At 46.7% G+C, this 18,195-nt stretch overlaps 1 protein-coding gene and 1 long non-coding RNA gene across 2 annotated transcripts in view; one reads left to right on the top strand and one right to left on the bottom strand.

Moving 5' to 3' along the window:
- Ntsr1 (neurotensin receptor 1) overlaps nt 1–18,195 on the bottom strand; it is a 44,735-nt gene that overhangs the window by 19,661 nt on the left and 6,879 nt on the right. The gene's annotated exons all lie outside the window — the stretch shown is intronic.
- Nucleotides 12,373–18,195, top strand: part of LOC128101686 (uncharacterized) — a 26,631-nt gene continuing 20,808 nt past the window's right edge. The window contains exon 1 of the long non-coding RNA XR_008215165.1: nt 12,373–13,865. This is a non-coding gene — a long non-coding RNA (uncharacterized LOC128101686). The remainder of the gene's footprint in view (nt 13,866–18,195) is intronic.

The raw sequence follows: 18,195 nt of genomic DNA, 5'->3' as shown, positions 1-18,195 counted from the left end.
TCTCCCAGCTCTCTGCCTTTGTTGCCCATCAGGAGATTCAGTACCTACTTGGGTTCCCTGTTGAGGCAGGAGAGACAGTATGGCTAACATCTTTCCATGTGTTCAGGAATTCAGGGAGGGCTGCCTCTCAGGTCTCAAGGTCTCCCTAATGCCAAGTATAGTCATGCAGACCTGGGCCAGGAACAAGCTTGGCTGCCCCACCTGCCTGCCTCCACTTGGGCTGAGCACCTCAGGGCAGCCCTTAGGGCCCATTGCCTCCGCAGGTCTCAGCACCTGTCCCTGGCCCATTATTGCAGGGATGAGCTAGAGAGCAAACCTTCCACAGAGCCAGCAGTGGCCTTCAGTCACCACACAGTGGTTTCCATTGAAGGATGCAGAGCAGCAGATTGAGTAGGGAAACACCTGCCTGTAAATAGGGCAGTGGTCAGTGGGTGGTGGATGGATACAGAATCCAGACCAAACCCCTTGGGAGAAAACCTCAGCTCACAATGATGATCTTGCATCCTTCACCACTGGGCTTTGGGTGAGGGTGTGAGGGCCGTTCTCCAGCCCTGAGCCAATCGTCCCTTTTGATGATGTAACCTGGTGCCTCTTTTACTGTCTATGGCAAGTACCATAACCTTACATTATCTACCTGTAGCAGGGAAACAACAGGATGGGGGTTGTACCCTGTTGCCCCTCAGGATGGGCATAGAGGAGGAACCCTAAAAGGAGGGGGCGAAGGAAGGTGTGTTCCTTGGACTGAGATCACTTTACTCTGAATCCTTCACCCCACTTCAAAAGAAATCTCATCTTCCTTCCAATAAGGACTTTGTCACAAAGACGTAATGGTTCATTTGTTAGACTGTTTCCAGGCTGAACACTGAGGATTTTTTTTTTTTTATTTGCTTTTGTACAGAAGCAGTCTCACTCAAATGCCACCAGGCTTTGAGGCAAATAGGCATTCATCCTTCCTGCTGGGGGTTTCATCCTGGTTCCTACCTCCTCTGCAATCACTGAGTTTGGGGATTTGCGTAGTTGTGAATGGAGCTGCCCAGGGTGCCAGGTCTGTTTGGAAGTCAATGTGGGAACAGACTGACCTTCTAGTACAGCCTCCTCTGAGTGTTGATGCTGCTGGGTCTTTAGGACCCACAAGAATGGAGCACCTGTTAACCCCATCAGGATCTGGCACTGCTCAGCAAGAAGGATTGGAGCTGGTCTTGGTCTTCTGTCGTCTATATACAGTGTTCACGACAGCAGGCAGTTTGTGCTATTACTGCCTGTCCTTTCCCAAGACTGGCTGAGGACAAAGCCTGTTAGTTTTACCCAACACTGGGTTCTCCAGAGCTAGTAAGGAGTCCTCAGAAGAGGACATCCTGCCCTGAGTGGGTGGGACAGGCTCTGGACGTCCCCAGGTACACAGGAAAGTCTACAAAGTGCCCCTGTCCTGGGGTGGGGAGAAACAGGAACCAGGCTATAAGGAAAAGCAGCCATATTTTAAAGGTAGTTCTACCCTGGGGAGAAGGCTCAGTTGATAAAATGCTTTCCTTGTAAGCATGAGGATGTGAGATTGGTGTTAGGACCCTGTTTAAACAAAGAATTCCAATGTGGTGGAGCACACTAGCAATTTCAGCACTGGAGAGGTGGAGGCAGGAAGATCCCTGAGGCCAATCACCTTGCCAACAGGTGAGTTTTAAATGAATAAGAGACCATGTATCAAAACAATGTGGATGGCACCTGAGGAATGACACTAGAGGTGGCTGGTACACACACACACACACACACACACACACACACACACACACACAGAGGTTGTGGAATATTCCTTTACATTGTGTGAAGATGTGTCACTGTGATTGAATAAAAAGCTAAATGGCCAATAGCTAAACAGGAGGTATAGCAGAGACTTCTGGACAGAGAGAGCTCTGGGAAGAAGAAAGGCCGAGTCACCAACCAGATGTGGAGGAAGCAGGATGGGCAGCACAGAGTAAAGGTAACAGAACCACGTAACAGAATGTAGATTAAAAGATATGGGTTAATTTAAGTTAGAAGAATGAGTTAGGAACCAGCCTAAGTTATAGGCTGAGCTTTTATAATTAATAATAAATCTCTGTGTCGTTTTTAGTGAGCTGGCGGTCCAAAGGAAAGTCCAACTACACACACACTCATGAAATAATTTGTTTTGTTTTGCTTTGTTGAAATAGGCTTTTGCTATGTAGCCCAGGATGGCTTTAACTGTTGATCTTCCTACCTCTGTCTCTTGAGTGTTGGGATTATAAACATGTGCTACCATGGCTGGTTGTAGATAATTTTAATAAAATTGTATTTAATGCATTATATCTAAAATATCATTTCAAAATGTGAAAGTGTTAGTGAAGTATTGTACACTCTATGCTCCCTTTCTTACTGATGCTTTAAAAGCTGTGTACCCTTCCTAAAGAGGGCATCTGAATGTAGCCATGGGCAGGGCAGTTATCTGTTCTTCTGGGAAGACTTGAAGGGAAATTTTAAGGTGTTCACCCTACATCCCCATTGGGCAGCATATCATCTTCCTGCCTTTCCTATGGAGTATCCTTGACTCACTTCTGGTCATGTGAGGTCCTGGGCTCACATGTCACTCCTAGGATACATGACTCTGAACAAAGCCAAGGATGGGACATTCATCTTAAACCACTTACAAATCACATGTACTGGGTAAGGAGGGATGATGTACCTTTCAGAAACAGGCTCTCTCTCTCTCTTTCTCTCCCTGCAAGGCCCCATCAGCAGAGCTTGTCCAAGCCTAGCCAGCTGCCCCAAGATTTCACTGGGTAGGAACAGGACTCACACTCTGGAAAGGCTCTACAAAATCTCACTGGAGTTTCTCTCCTTACCTGTTGAGTTCTTCCTGACCAAACCTCAGAAGTGGCATGTAGTAAAGCTAAGCCAAGCCTCAGGGCTTGATGGGAGAGGAGCCTGGAGACTAGGCACACAAGCTGATCAGAGAGCAGGTCCCAAGTACCCACCACTGTGCTTCTCTTCCTCACATACCTTCACTCTTCCTCAACTGGAAAGCAAAGATGGTCAATAGAACCCTCAGCCTCTCGGTTGACTTGAGCTCAGAACTATCTTCCACTGTGTGAGGTGTTAGCTGAGGGGTATAGTAATTATGCACTCAGCACAATTAATCCTTGCAGTAATTGCTTGTCACAGGAACTCTGCTCACCCAGCTGTTAGGTTAGAACTTTCTTATTTAGACAAAAGGGGAGATGTAGTGGGTGGCTGTTTGAGCCATGCCCTGAAGCACCACCCCTAGTAAGGTAGCAGGTAGCTGTCACGCCTGCCTATGACCTTGAGGTACATGCCCCTGGGGTGTGGCCCCTGGGGGACCCTTAAGACCTGGGATGCACGTATGTGCTCTCTTTTCTCTACCTCATGGTTTTGGATGCTGGTACGGACCAGGGCAGAGCTTGCCAGAGAACCACGCATTGGACTGTGCCTCACCCTTTCAGGATCCTGCAACAAATTCCTTTATTTATGTCTTGTGAGTTAACCATCAAATAAATTCCTTCGATCATTAAGCAGCCTCCATGGATTGCTAGTGATATAATCCCATTACCCAGCTCAGAATCTTCAGTCTGGTCATAGTGAGACCCCAGTCAATTGTAGGGACCAAAGCTAGATGTGATGGTATATGCCTATAATCCTAGCACTTGAGAAGTAGAGGCAGCAGTTTGAAGCCAGTCTGGGTTCTACGAGAAACTACTTAAAAACAAAAACAAACAACTGAGAGAGGAAAAACAAAACAAAACACCTTGCTTTTTAAAACCAAAAGGAGTGGTGACAAGAAAGAGCTACCCTGTCTTCATCCCTGCCCGGCTTCTTTCTGCCACTGGAACTCACCCTGAGCTGCAGGTGAGTCACAGTCGAGGAGCTTTCTAGAACTTTTTTTGAACCAGGAATGAGAAGACTGGGCTAGGATCCACCTGAAGAAGTCACCTGCTAAGGGAAACACAGCTGTCCCCAAGATGCAAGTGGTCTCAGACAGCTGCTTTGGAGGGAATCATACCATCACAACTTTGGACTCACCAGGTTAGCACTAATTCTCCCCCTCCTGGGGCTGTGATGGCGAGGACAGCCTGGTGGCTGTGCAGAGGGCTGGAGGACACTCCTCCTGCTGTGGTTGTATTCCTGATGCATTTTCTCTGACAGATCTTCTCCAAAACGGCCACAGGTGCTCATGACATTTAAATTGCTTCAATTTGCAAGTCCAATGTTTACATGAATATTCACACACACACACACACACACACACACACACACACACACACACACACACACACACACGCTCTCTTTTCCTGTTATTCAGACCACAGCCTGCTTGGGGTGACAAGACTCATTGATTCCCATGATGGTTTCTGATCAAAGAGTATTTCAGAACCTGAAACCTGTCAACTGCCCCAACACTCAGGACTGGGCTATCCTGAAATGCACGTGGCCTGGAGGCCACAAATTGAAGATGCCTGGCTTAGATGAAACAGGCAGGTACAGAATCCACCAAAACTCCCAAAGAAGAGACAGACAATGGGAACAGTCTTTATTAAAGAAATCTAATAGATATTGAATAACCTTCTAAAACAGAAAGTACCAGGCCCAAATGGCTTGTTGGTGAATCCTGCCAAACACATAAAAGTGATACAACTCTCTCTAGTCTCTCTGAGAAGATAGATGTGTAGGGAGATCTTAAGCTCACTCAGTGAGGCCAGCATTACCCCAGAACCAATCACAAAAAAATGACAAATGTAGACCATCATCTCTTAGGAACACAAATGCAAAAAAACCTTAGGAAAATACTAGTTAATTAAACACAGCAACACATATGTGATGGTTTGAATGTGCTCCTCAAAGTCTATGTGTTGGAAACTGTCTTAAGGTTTCTATTGCTATGAAGAGACACCATAACCATGGCAACTCTTATAAGGAAAACATTTAATTGAGGTGGTGACTTACAGTTTCAGAGGTTCAGTCCATTATCATCACGGTGGGATATGACTGTGTGAAGGCAGACATGGTGCTCGCGAGGTAGCTGAGAGCTGTGCATCTTGCAGGCAACAGGAAGTGCATTGAAACACTGGGCAGTATCTTGAGCATATATGAGACCTAAAAGCCCACCTCCACAGTGACACACTTCCTCCAACAAGACCACACCTACTCTAACAAGACCATCTCTCTATTAAGTGCCACTCCCTTTGGGGGCCATTTTCTTTCAAACCACCACAGAAACTTAATCTTTAATGCAACAGGGTTGAGAGGTGGGACCCAGTGGGAGGGTTTAGGTCTTGAGAAGAGCCCTCACATACACATTAATTTCATTATCCTGAAGCAAGTTTGCTACAAAAGCAAGTCTGGTCCTCTTGCCCTCCTCTTAGGTGCTCTTCTACCCTGTGATGCCTTCTGCCGCATTACAAGCACAAGAAGGCCATCACCAAGCCAGGCATGGTGGCACACACCTTTGATCCCAGCATTTGGGAGGATGAGGCAGGCAGATCTCTGTGAATTGAGGTCAGCCTGGTCTACAGAGTGAGTTCCAGGACGGCCAGGGCTACACAGAGAGATCCTGTCTCAAAACAAAAACAAGCAAAGAAGGCCCCTTGATATTGATCTCTCAGTCTTCAGAACCATGAAGCCAATAGAATCCTGTTCACTGTAAAGTGCCCAGTCTGGTAGTTTGTTATAAAAGCATTGTCCCGGATAGTTTATGTTAACCTGATCCAAGCTAGAGTCATTGGAAAGGAGGGAGCCTCAACTGAGAAAATGCGTCCATAGAATTGGGCTGGGTCAAGCCTGTAGGCATTTTCTTAATCAGTGATTGATGGGGGAGGGCCCAGCCCTTTGTGGGTGGGACCACCCCTGGGCAGGGGGTTCTATAAGAAAGCAAGTTGAGCAATCCAGTAAGCAGTCCTCCCTCAAGGCCTCTGCATCAGCTCCTGTCTCCATGTTCCCACTATACTTGAATTCCTGCCCTGACTTTCTTTGATGATGAACTGTGATGTGGAACAGTAAGCCAAAAAACCCTCCCTCTTCCCTCCCCAATGCTTTGGTCATGGTGTTTTATTTCATCACAGCAATAGTAACCCTGACCAAGACAAGCACAAAACAGACCCAAACAGCATAGCAAGAATTATACACTATGACTGCTATGAGCCACAGGAATATGAAGTAGGGATTCAGCTGTATAGGGTAAAGCTATACCTGGAAGAATCAAGGAATTCTTCCAGAGGAACCCAAATCTCAAAGAGTATTTGATGTTGTTTGACTTTTAATTTCTTGTGTGCTCTCATACCTTCCCCAAGAACTTCTAACAATGTATTTTATATGATATACTTCTCTAGCATCCAAAGCCAAAGGGCAGACAGGATAAAGCATTTCAGACCAACCACTGAGTCTCCTGAATTAAGGTAGACACCCTTATGGAGATAGGCGAATGTTAAGTGCATAGCTTTGTTTTTTGTGCAAATTAATCTCAGATCCCCTTTCTTATATAAGCTTAGAGGTATTTATACTAACATTATAGACTCCTAACATTTTACCTAATTACTTCTAGGAATGTAGTTTGAGCACATAAATTCCCTTTTTCTGACATATTAACCAATTTTAGCTCTTAGTTGACCTCCTCCCTTAACCACTCCCCTTTTGGGTTGTAAAAGAAAGCCTGACAGTTACTGCCTGAGGAAAACTCTTATCTGCCTTTATGACCCTGTAAGAATTCAAACCTGGTGACCTTGCCTTAGCCAGAGCATTGCTATTGCATGGGTATATAACTGTAAACCTCAGAGACTTGAAGGACTAGATAGGACGAGAACTAGAAGGATGAGATGGAAGATGAGGAAGAGCCAGAGGGGAAAGAACTAGGTGGGTAAGAACGAGATGAGAAAGACCAAGATGGAGCAGAACTAAGATGAAAGAATTAAGATAGCATTTAGAGGGAACAGCAGAAAGAGGTAGAAAGAATCAGGCAAGAAAGAAGCTAATTATGACAGCAGAAAAGAAGCTGTGTAGAGAGAGAACTGACTCAGAAGAGTAAAGTGTATGGACTAAAGAGTTTTGTGTACATAGATTTATTAGTGAACCCCTGAGATTAATCTACCGCTGGTAGTGTCTCTTCTGGAACTCTGTGTGAGGGCTACAAGGGTTCACTTGATTGCACTCCACACAATCACATCAATATATGCAAAGATAGCTTTTGACAAAATCCAAAACTCATTCATGACTGAACTCTTAGCAAGCTAGAAATGGAGGTCTTCCTCAACATGGTGAATAACAAAAGCCCACAGATAATGTTACTGCTGGTGAGATTCCAACTCCACTAAGACGAGGAACAAGGTTTGCCCAGCACCATGCCAACTTAACCTTGTACAATAAACCCTAGCCAATAAGATAAGACCCAAGAAAGGGGAAAGAAGGCATGTGCATTGGGAAGAAAGAGAGATCTTTGTGTGTAGATAGCTATCTATGTAGAAAATAGCAAAAACAGACATTCTTGGAACTAGTATGATTATAGGAAAATAAGATAAAAGGTTAATAAACAAAATTCAATTGCTTTCTTATATACCAACAATGAACAATTGAAATAAAAAATATAATACTGTGTCTGTTTTTAAATATTTGTTTAATATTTGTGTGTGTGTATGTGTGCATGTCTGTCTGTCTGTCTGTCTCTCTCTCTCTCTCTCTCTCTCTGTGTGTGTGTGTGTGTGTGTGTGTGTGTGTGTGTGTAGGCCAGAAGAGGCATTGGATCTCATGGACCTGGAATTACAGACCGTTGTGAGCTACCCAATGTGGGTTCTGGGAACTAAACTTGGGTCCTCTGCCAAAGCAGTATAAACTCTTAAACACTGAGCCATTTGCCCAGCTCCATAATACTATATTTTTGAACTAAGTAATTAATGCAAAAACTTTAAAAATAAAATACTATTTATAATAACACAATAAGTGAGATATGGACTGGGCATAGGTCGTGGCAGAGCACTTGCCTTGCTATCCCGAGCATCACCAGCCTGTTCCAAATAAAAACGGCTTAATTTTTAAAAAGATGAAGGGATTGGTGTAGATGTAACCAACGGTCTTATTAAATAAGAAACACAGAGCCGATTCAGAGAAGAAAGTCAAGAGGTCAGAGCTAAGAGCCTCACCCTTCCTGATTCAGGGATCCTCTTCAGCCAAGAGAGCTCTCCGAAAAAGGACCTACTTCCTGTGTGTGTATGTCTTTATAGTCTTTCTGTTCTACCTTCTCATTGGTTGTAAACCCAAACATGTGACTGCCTCGTCACTGCCTGTATGTACCGCCCTCCAGGTCCTTAAAGGCATGCGCCACCGCCGCCACGCACTTGCTATGGCTCCAATAGCTCTGACCCCCAGACAACTTTATTTATTAACATACAATTAAAATCACATTTCAGTACAAGTAAAATACCACCACAGATTGGAGTGATGGTGCAGTGGTTAAGAGTGCTTGCTGCTCTTGAAGAAGACCTGAGTTCAGTTCTCACCACCTATCATAACACCAGCTCCAGGGGATCTGACATTCTCTTCTCACCTCTGAAGATCTATGGACACTCGGCATACACTCATATTGACACCACCAGGTCCAAGACTGCCAACAAAACTACATAGTCAAGATGGTGTGGTCAACCATCAGATGGGAACAGAGAGCCCAGAAACTGACCCACACAGGACCTTGGCTCTCTGGCCAAGGCAGTATGTAGAGGGCAGGTCACCCCTGGACAACCATCTGTGAAAGGGCAGGATCTAGACCTTCCAAAAACTAATCAAAACTGATCGCAGATCTAAATATAAAGTTCAGGAAAATAAAGCAGGAGAAAAGTTGACTAGCCCTGTGTTTAGTAATGAATATTTATTAAGTTTTCTTAAGACAGGGTCTCATGTAGCCTCATATGACTCTGAGTTCACAATCCTTCTGCCTCTTCATCCCAAATGCTGGGATTACACGCAGAAGTCACCACAACCAGCTGGATTTTTAAACAGAAGGATGTTCCACGAAAGAAAAACCAATAAATTGGGCCTTATTAAAATTAACAGTGCTGTTAAAAGACAGCATGATATTGTAACACCTGTAATATCAGCATCAAAAGCCTGAGGCAGGAGGATGGCAAGCAGGAGGCCAGCACTAGCTATATCGTAAGACCCTGTCTCAGAAAACCAAAATAAAGATTAATTAAGAAGAAACCTGGAAGGCAGTATTTGCAAAAGACACATATGATAGGCTGATTCAAAATATACAAAACTCTTAAAAATAAATAAGAAAGCACGCACACAAAAAAGGGCAGAAGTCTAATCAGGAACCTCAAGTAAGAAAACCCACATGGACAAAAATTTGTGTGAAGTGGTGCTGTGTGCTACACCTTACAGGACTCAAGGCCTTGATTATTAGCTCAACTCACTGGGTTTGAACACTGGAGAGACACATCTGTGGTCATGTCTGTGAGTGTTTCTAGAGAGGTTTAACGGAGCAAAGAAATGTGGAGGGCACTTCTCAGGGTCTAGAGTGCTGGGCTGAATAAAAGAGGGGAAAAAAGAAGCAGTCTGAGTATCAGCAGATAAGCTTTCTCCTTCTTGACTGCCGTACAGTGTAACCAGCTGCCTTACATTCCGGCCACTGAATCTACAGCAGTCACTCTCACTGCTGTGCCTCGCTCACGGTGACGGGCCAGACCCTCAAACCATGAACAAAATAAACCCTCCTCCATTAAATTGCTTTTGGTCGCAGGGCGGTGGTGGCACACGCCTTTAATCCCAGCACTCGGGAGGCAGAGGCAGGCGGATCTCTGTGAGCTCGAGGCCAGCCTGGTCTCCAGAGCGAGTTCCAGGAAAGGTGCAAAGCTACACAGAGAAACCTTGTCTCGAAAACAAACAAACAAACAAACAATTGCTTTTGGTCAGGAATTTGGTCACAGCAATGGGAAAAAGTAACTGATACAGCAATGGAATAAAACAGGAACGTCCTAAAACAACCTCAAATCCCGATGAAGAGCACCTGGAGTGTTCATCAGTGCTGGGGGAAGGTGAAAGAGGGCAGCTGCTGTGGGAGACGGATGCAGTGTCTCGTACAACTAACGTATTCATAACGTAAGCGTCCATGATTGCATTCTTCGGTTTTTTTACCCAAAGGAGCTGAAAGCTTGTATTCACACAAAAACCTGCACAGATATGTTGGTAGAAGCTTTAGTCATAATTGCGACTGAGATGTTCTTCATTAACGGAACAATATGACATCTAATTCAGAGATACAAAGAAATGAGCTTCCAGGCCAGGAAAAGACTTGAAGGAGCCTTGAATGAGTATTAGCAAAGGAAAGGGACTGGCCTGAAAGAGTGACTTGACTCCAGCTGTATGACCTTCTGGGAAAGGAAATAAGGAGTTGGTTTAAAAAATAAAAAATAAAAAGGGTTGGCCAGAGCTGGGGTGGGGATGGTGAACAGATGGAGCCCAGAGCACTGTGGGGCCGTATAGCTGTTATCCTTGATGGGGTACCATGCGTCTATCCAGAGCCACAGACTGTTAAGTACTAAGGAGGAGTCCCAGTATGCGCTGTCAATTCTGACTAATTTGTCAACACTTGTAAATTGTGACAATGTACCTCACAATGCAAGATCTTTCCAACAGAGGAAACTAACAGGTGTGTGTGTGTGTGTGTGTGTGTGTGTGTGTGTGTGTGTGTGTGTGTGTGTATGGGTGTGTGGGGTCATAATAAGACATTGTCTCAAACAAACAAATTACAAAACTGCTCTAAAAAGTGTCCATTAACAGTTGTAGCTCCTAAGGCTAGAGAGACGCTCAGCTCAGTGGTTAAGAGTACCGGCTGCTTTTCCAGAGGACCCAGGTTCTATTCCCGGCACCCATACAGTGTTTTACAGCCATCTGCAACTGCAGTTCCCAGGGACCTAACACCCTTCTCAGGCCTCCTCAGGCACACATGCATGTGATGTACTGACATAAACGCACCCAAACACCTACACATAAAATAATTTTAAAAAGTCGTAACTCCCAACCCCTTAGTTTCCCACCTGAGCCCTTTTGGATTCTTCCAGCAGTGATGAGCACTCCAAGTGTTCTCTGTCCTGTGAGTAGTATGTGCCGGGATTTGGTTTGTGGGGTTGTTTGGTTGCTGCTCTGCAGACGTCTTAGGGCCTGCGTGCATTTTACAAGGTCCCTGTTTTGTGAAACTCCCTTGTGGTCAGGCTCTTAGCTCAACTGGAGATCCTTCCACCTGAGACTGCCCTCAGTAATGTGTGCTTCTGAGGTATCTCCCCTCAAGCAAAAGGAGCCCCTAGCTCCCTGTATTTCCCGTGTTTCATCTCTCCTCAAGGGCTGGACACCTCAGTTCCTGTGTATCCATTTTGGTCTCTTTCCCAGCCTTCCTCATTGGAACCAGCTACTTCAGAAATGGCAGTCCCTTCAGGGCCACAGCAGAAAGGCTGGTCACAGTGACCAGATAACAGGCCAGGGAAGGGACAGTTAAACTGTGTGTGTATTCAGGAACAACAGGCAACTCAGAGTGGACTTCCTCCTGGGTCTGGACAAGGCCCTGACACTCATCTCTCACTTTTGTGTATGTCTCTCTCTGGATCTAGTTAGAAGACTTGGGGTGGGCCAAGGAGGTCTTGGAGGGGTCCCCTACTAACTGGGCAGCTATGATTGCTTCAAAATAAATCCACCTGACTGTCTCAGTGTCTCCTAAAGACCCTTTGCCCTGACTAAGGACCACTGAAGGCTGGTTCTGGGTGCAGGTGGCACGTGACCATACTGCCCAGGTGACCTGGTAGATTCAACTCCACTTCAACTGCCCCCAGATCTGCTTGGTAGAACTCCAGCTCCCTGGGACCAGCCCCAGCAGTGGCATAGCGTTCCTTTCACCCCTTCTTCCTCTTTTTGAGCAAGACACAGAGGCATGCTCAGGTTGAGCATGTGCTGTCTTCCACAAAGCACTTGACCAGAGCTTGTGGCAGCAACTCTGAATGGACAGGCAATGAGACCACCACAGGGATGGAGAGATGGCTCAGAGGTTAAGAGCACTGGCTGCTCTCCCAGAGGTCCTGAGTTCAATTCCCAGCAACCACATGGTGGCTCACAACCATCTGAAATGAGATTTGGCTCCCTCTTCTGGCATGCAGGCAGAACACTGTATACGTAATAAATAAATCTTAAAAAAAAAATGAGACCACCACAGTTCATTTGCACCAAAAATCCACAGTTCTGAGGAAGGGACACCAAGGAATGAGCTCTTTCCATTTTTTAAAACAGAAGAATTCTTGGGACCAAGGCTGGTGTATGTTGGAGATGAGGCTTTGCTCACTCACATGGTGGGCTTTCTGTTTGTCCATCTGATAGAATGGATTTAGGCTGTGAGTACATTAAACACATGACAGGGGAGGAGGGAAGCCTGGGGTCCTTCTGAGAAGGCAGGGGCCAATGTGCATCTGGGGAAGGGAAGGTATATAAAGCTGGAGCTGCTCAAATCCTCTTATTGGGTCATAGATCAAATGCTGGGGTCGTCAGTACCCTTAAAACATTTGCTTCCTTGCCTTCAGAGCAGACTCCTGTGTCCTCCCAAAACTCTTCCTGCTCTCCAGCACCCCTCAGTTGACGTAACCCTTCGTCCTCGTAGGAACCTTAGGATGGGTGTACAGAGGCAGCCAAGGAGGGGAACGTGCATGATCACTGTAATGCTGAGACTGGAGACTCAGATACTGCTCAGTAGCTTCACAAGGAGCGGCGCTGGCATTTAGACCCGTCTGCTGACTGGGCCTTGTCTCTGAGGAAGGAGGCCCACAGTTCCAGGGAGCACCCTGTTTATTTCCAGCATTCACTCCTCACTAAACCCTAATACTTGAGCCTACTTGTTCCCCAAGGAATCCAGTTTCCTGAGCGACTAGGAGGACAGACACATGTACCACTGTGTCTGTGGTTCAACAGTCCCAGTGCTGATGGGCCACACTCAAAGCTGGGCAAGCGCAGCCTGGCTTAGAAGTATCTTACAGGGTCTGTCCCATACTCAAAAAAGGCAGCAGGGAGCTGGCCTTGTCCTTGTCTTCCCACTATTTGTGAAGAGTGGCCCTTCTTGGCTGACAAACAGCAAGGTAATGAGGAAAGCTGGGGTGCTTCTGGGCGGAGCAGGCCTGCAGGTGCCCTGACAGCAGGCTTCCTGAGTAAACTGCAGCTAGCATAGGGCCCATTGCCCAGGGAGAGCAGAGCTGGGTCCCAAGGGCACCTCCCCAGGTTCTTTCTTAAGTAGTCTGTCCTCTATGGTGATATTTTATTTGAACTGAAATGTGATTTTATTTGTATGTTAATAAATAAAGTTGCCTGGGGGTCAGAGCTAATAGCAAGCTATAGCAGAGCTGGGCGTTCATGTCGCACGCCTTTAATTCCAGCACTTGGTAGGCAGAACTAGGTAGATCTCTGTGTGTTCAAGGATACAGCCAGCATTGGAGACACATGCCTTTAATCTCAATACCAACCATAGAAGATCTGGAGGTCTGTACAAAGAGGCAGTGACGAGGCGGTCATGTGATTGGGTTTACAACCAATGAGAAGGCAGAACAGAAAGACTATATAAAGATAAACAGACAGGAAGTAGGTCTCTCTTGGCTGAAGTGGCTAGCTGCAGCAGACGGGTAAGGCTCTTAGCTCTGATCTCTTGGCTTTCTTCTTTGCATTGGTTCTGTTTCTTATTTTAATAAGACGGTTGGTTACATCTACAATCCTCCTTGCTTTCAACTCTGACAGGACCCTTTTTAAGGCAGGAGGAACGAACCCGAGCATCGCTTACTGGTAGCTCCCTCAACAGGAACCTGCCTTTCAAGCTCCTTAGAACCCAAGGCTCCAAGGTAAGCCTCCAGGTAGCTTTATTTCCTCCACCTCCTGCGCTCAGATTTTGTTTTGTTTTGATTTTTGAGACTTGCTATGTAGCCCTGTGCTTGAGTTTTGGCTATCTACAAGGCAATCCTGCTGACAATTTTGGCCAGCATCAGAGGGGCCCACCAGGATGCCCATTTGTTTTGTGAATTAGTTACAAAGGTCAAGGAAGAATGCCATCAGAACTCAGTGGGAGGATGTGGGAAGGGTTGAAATGTGTTCCAATGTCAATCACAGCCACTCATCCTCTGCTGGGTAATGCTGCAATGGTCAGGTCCTAGACCAGAGTGCAAATTGGGCAGGCCTATTTTAGTTACTCAGAACACATTGCTGCAGCCTTGTTCCACAACAGGAACAGGACAGTGAGTCTCTTGAGGTGTCACAAGGCCCAGGAGGCAGGCGGAACTTGATTTGTGGGTAAAAGGAAGAGCCTCCAGCCTCCTGATCAGGGCCAGTTGCTCTGCCACATCCTCCTAGGGCCTGGCCCTCTAGCCTGTGCCTGAGGATACCCTGAAGCTGAGCAGCCCAACCACAGCTGGTCCTCATTTCTTGCTCCTTCTGGGCTCCCCCAGATCCTGAGGTGATGCTTACAGTAGGAATTGAGCCTAGTAATGTTCAGCACTGCTGGCCCTCAGTATCCCCATAGTGGTACCTTCATGGACCTGGGCCCTAGCAGGGATTCTCTGGAACATGCTTCAAGTTACAAGACAGCAGTAGCCAATAGGTAAGACTCAAGCCATGGATCTGCGGCAGTGACAACACGCTGTGCTATCACCAGATCAGTATGCTCCTGAAATTGCTATACTATGGGACAGGATTCTGCTGGAATCAGCAAGCAATTTTCCCCTTAGAAAAGTCTGTGACCAGGCAGGTAGGGCAGCTGGTCAAGTTGAGGGGAGTCCTTTCCACAGTGTGGGTAGCGATGGAATCCAGAGGCAGCTGTGGGGAGTTAATACATACAGCATTTGGGGAAGAGGCAGCCAATGGAGGAGCTGGCCTGCCTTCTCCTGGGAACCTCACTGGCACGTATCTAGGAATCCAGCAAGAGTAACGTCTCAGCATGGAATGGGACAGAGCAGCAGATAATGGGGCTGTTCCAGCCCTGAGGTCACCCTGAAGGCAGAGGCTATGTATGAGATGAGATTACACCCTGCCCTCCCTGTGTCCCACCTTGCCCTGGCTCGAGATCTCACCTTGCTGACACCTTAGGAAACATCTTCAACAACTGTGGACTGGGATGGGCATTTTTGAGGCTGCATTCAGATCCTTCTGGTTTGTTTTTATCTTCCCGTTATCAAAGTTCCCAGTGTACTTGTTAGGCATAGCTCAAGAAGCAGCATTGGCTGTGCCCTGGAACCAGAAAGACCAGACCTTGGATCCAGTCTCTGGCCTCTTTTTAAGGTATACTGAGATAACATGAAGGTGGCAGCGTGTGTGTGTGTGTGTGTGTCTGTGTGTGTGTTCAACCTCTCAACCTCTGAATACAGCCTTATTTGGGAAAAGTTTTTCTGCAAAATATAAAATCAGATTTAGATGCAATTGTCCTGGTTCAGGGTGGGTCCAAAATCCCATGACAAATGTTGCTAGAGGGCAGATATATAGATGGAATGAAGACCAAAGGGATGTGGCCATGTGTGAAGGACACTTGAGTCCATCATGGCTGGAAGAAGAGGAGGGAACCTCCTGATCCCCTAGAGGAAACATGGCCCTGAAACACACCTCTGGTCTCTGTGGTCATAAGAGAATATATTTGCATAATTGTGAGTCAGTGGTGTCAGGCCCTGGGTTACTACGGTGGCCACAGATCTCAGGCACGCTCTCAAACTTGTTTGAGGTTAGTGCAATTAAAAGCACGAACATCCAGCCCTGATGGTTTTCTTTAGAAGCTCTGTGAGCACCGCCTGGCTGATCTGCCACAAACACAGGTATTTTTAATACATTAGACGGCTCCTTTTAAACAAGCTGTCAGGAAAATTAATTGTAGGAAGTTTAACAGGCGCTAACATGCCTAAGAGCTCTGCAATTACCGGCTTCCAGTCTGCAGGCACATTTGACAGCCTGGGGGCCCTAGGGGTGTCTGGCTGCTCTAGAAATGTTTTCTTCTGCCAGGGTGCCTGACCTGACCCCAGATTACTGCTCCAGCATCTGAGTGGATTCTGGAGTCTCTAAGGTGCAGAGCGCCTGATGAACCTCCTCTACTTGGGTCGGAACTGCAGGGCTCCAAGTCAGGATCTGTTACACGGCACACCACCGACTTCATCTTCTGGAATTCAGCTCAGCCCTCATGAGGGAAAGTCCTTTGGGAGTACAGTCCATCTCAGCAAAATGGATGCTGAGGCTAGGCAAAACCTGGGGTCTCAAACTTGCATGAGGTCTATAGGGACAGAGGGGACTTTCTGGTCCTTCTGTTCCTGTCCCCAAAAGCACAGCTGGTACAGGAGCTATGGCGGGGCGCCTGTGTCAGGCTCTCCCCTGTTTCTCCCTGTTCTCCTAAGCAACACTGGTGTCTCACTCGTGACCTGCTGTCATAGGAAGACCCCTCTGGGAACCATGCAGGAGTTGACAGGCCTTCAAAGCTGGCCTCATATTCATACAAATGCCTTTCCTGAGTGTGGTTCTGGACTCAGAGTCATCAGTAGAACAGGAAATACAGAGGCAGTGTCAGGGGCTCTTGGCTTGAATGCAGTCAAGACAGGGGAGCTTCAGGTGGCTGAGTCTGAAGGTCCGGCCTACCTTGTTTTTTTATGTCTTCAAAGGTTCTTGGCAGAGGCCGGCAGCGGCAGGCCTGCCATGAGCTGGGCGCAGGGTCCTGGAGGTGGGTCCTAGAGGGCTATGAGCTGGGTGGGGTGACTCCTCCTTGTCCCTAGGCAATAAACCTGACTCTGGACAGTTGCTTCCTACTGTGCATATCCTGCCTACAGCAGACAGGTTTATAAACAAGCTAGTCCCACCTGGATCCAGACCAGCTCTAAGGCCTGGATGTCTGGCGCTCAGCTTCCCGAATGACACGACCCAGATGTGCTTTGCACCACTCTCCTTGACCCTCAGGAGCTGGGGATTGTGTGGTTTTACTGAACTCTTGGAAATTATGTGCTGGACCAACGGCTGGCTGTGAGTGTTTACATCTTAACAGTTCCCAGGGAGAGATTATTTCCAAACAGCTCCTGGGCTCTCTGAACCTCTCAGAGGGGCTGAAAGTGTGGCATCTTTAAAGAGAAGCACCATTTTGAGTTACAAGAAAACAAAGCTCTCCCAAGAATGCTCTTAACCTTTAAATACACCAAAGGAGAGTTACTGGAATTTACAATAAATTCACCTTTTCACAGACAACTGGCTAAACGTGTTGAAACCCAAACAATTCTGCTCTTTTCATAAGCCTTAGTGTAAGACTTGCTGAACGTTTGTCGAGTAACTGCCTTCCTTTGTTATATCCTCTTTACAACATTGTTGTAATAATTCCTTCAAGCCAAAGTTTTGCATCTTAGCTGCCTGGGATATTTGTGGATGTAGGCAATGTTTAAAGTCAGGAGAAAGCTTTCACTTGCAATACTAGACAAACTCCGCTGCTATAAACAGCCGTAAACCATCACCCGGTGCCTAAGGCCCTGTGTTCTGACAGGCTGCGGACTGCTCCCAGCACCAGAGCTCTTTACCAGTCCTCTCTGGAGATGTTTTTGTGATGGAGTCTTTGGGAGCTGGAGTCTTTGTTAGGACAGCTCCTTAAGCTGGTGAGGCCAAGTTCAGGGACTGGGCTGTGAATCCACACAAGGCTTCTCTGTGGGTTCTGTACTGGTAGGGCTAGGTGCAGATAGAACATGGAAGGCCTGGAGCGCAAAGCCAGAGGAGAGGGGCTGTTCCCATACTGATCTTCCAACAGAGGATCACCTACACCTTACCCTAACAGGTTGAAGCAAACCCCAGTCAGTGTGTGTGTGTGTGTGTGTGTGTGTGTGTGTGTGTGTGTGTGTGTCTTCTTCCACTCAGCATTGCATCAAATACAGCCTGAGCGATCTGAGGATGCTCTACCAGCCATGGAGCCTCTGGCTTGAGCAGAAATCAGATCCTTTAAAGGAATGTAACAGAATCCAGAACCTTGTAATGTGTCATCTGCAGTGTTTATTACCAATTAAAAGACTATCAGATATGTAAAGAAATAGGAAGAGGTGGTCCACTGATAAGAAGTCACACGACACAGACCACAGGTAGACCAGTGACAAGTGGGAGGCATCTGTATGACTCACCACAGTTCAGTGTTTACCAGATTCTGTAGGTTGAGGATGTGCAGGGATGGCCTACTAGGGT

Source organism: Peromyscus californicus, unplaced genomic scaffold (genome assembly GCF_007827085.1).
Source record: "Peromyscus californicus insignis strain IS unplaced genomic scaffold, ASM782708v3 Scaffold_7__1_contigs__length_154581171, whole genome shotgun sequence".
Taxonomy (NCBI): Eukaryota; Metazoa; Chordata; class Mammalia; order Rodentia; family Cricetidae; genus Peromyscus; species Peromyscus californicus.
This window is presented reverse-complemented; position numbering and strand designations above follow the sequence as displayed.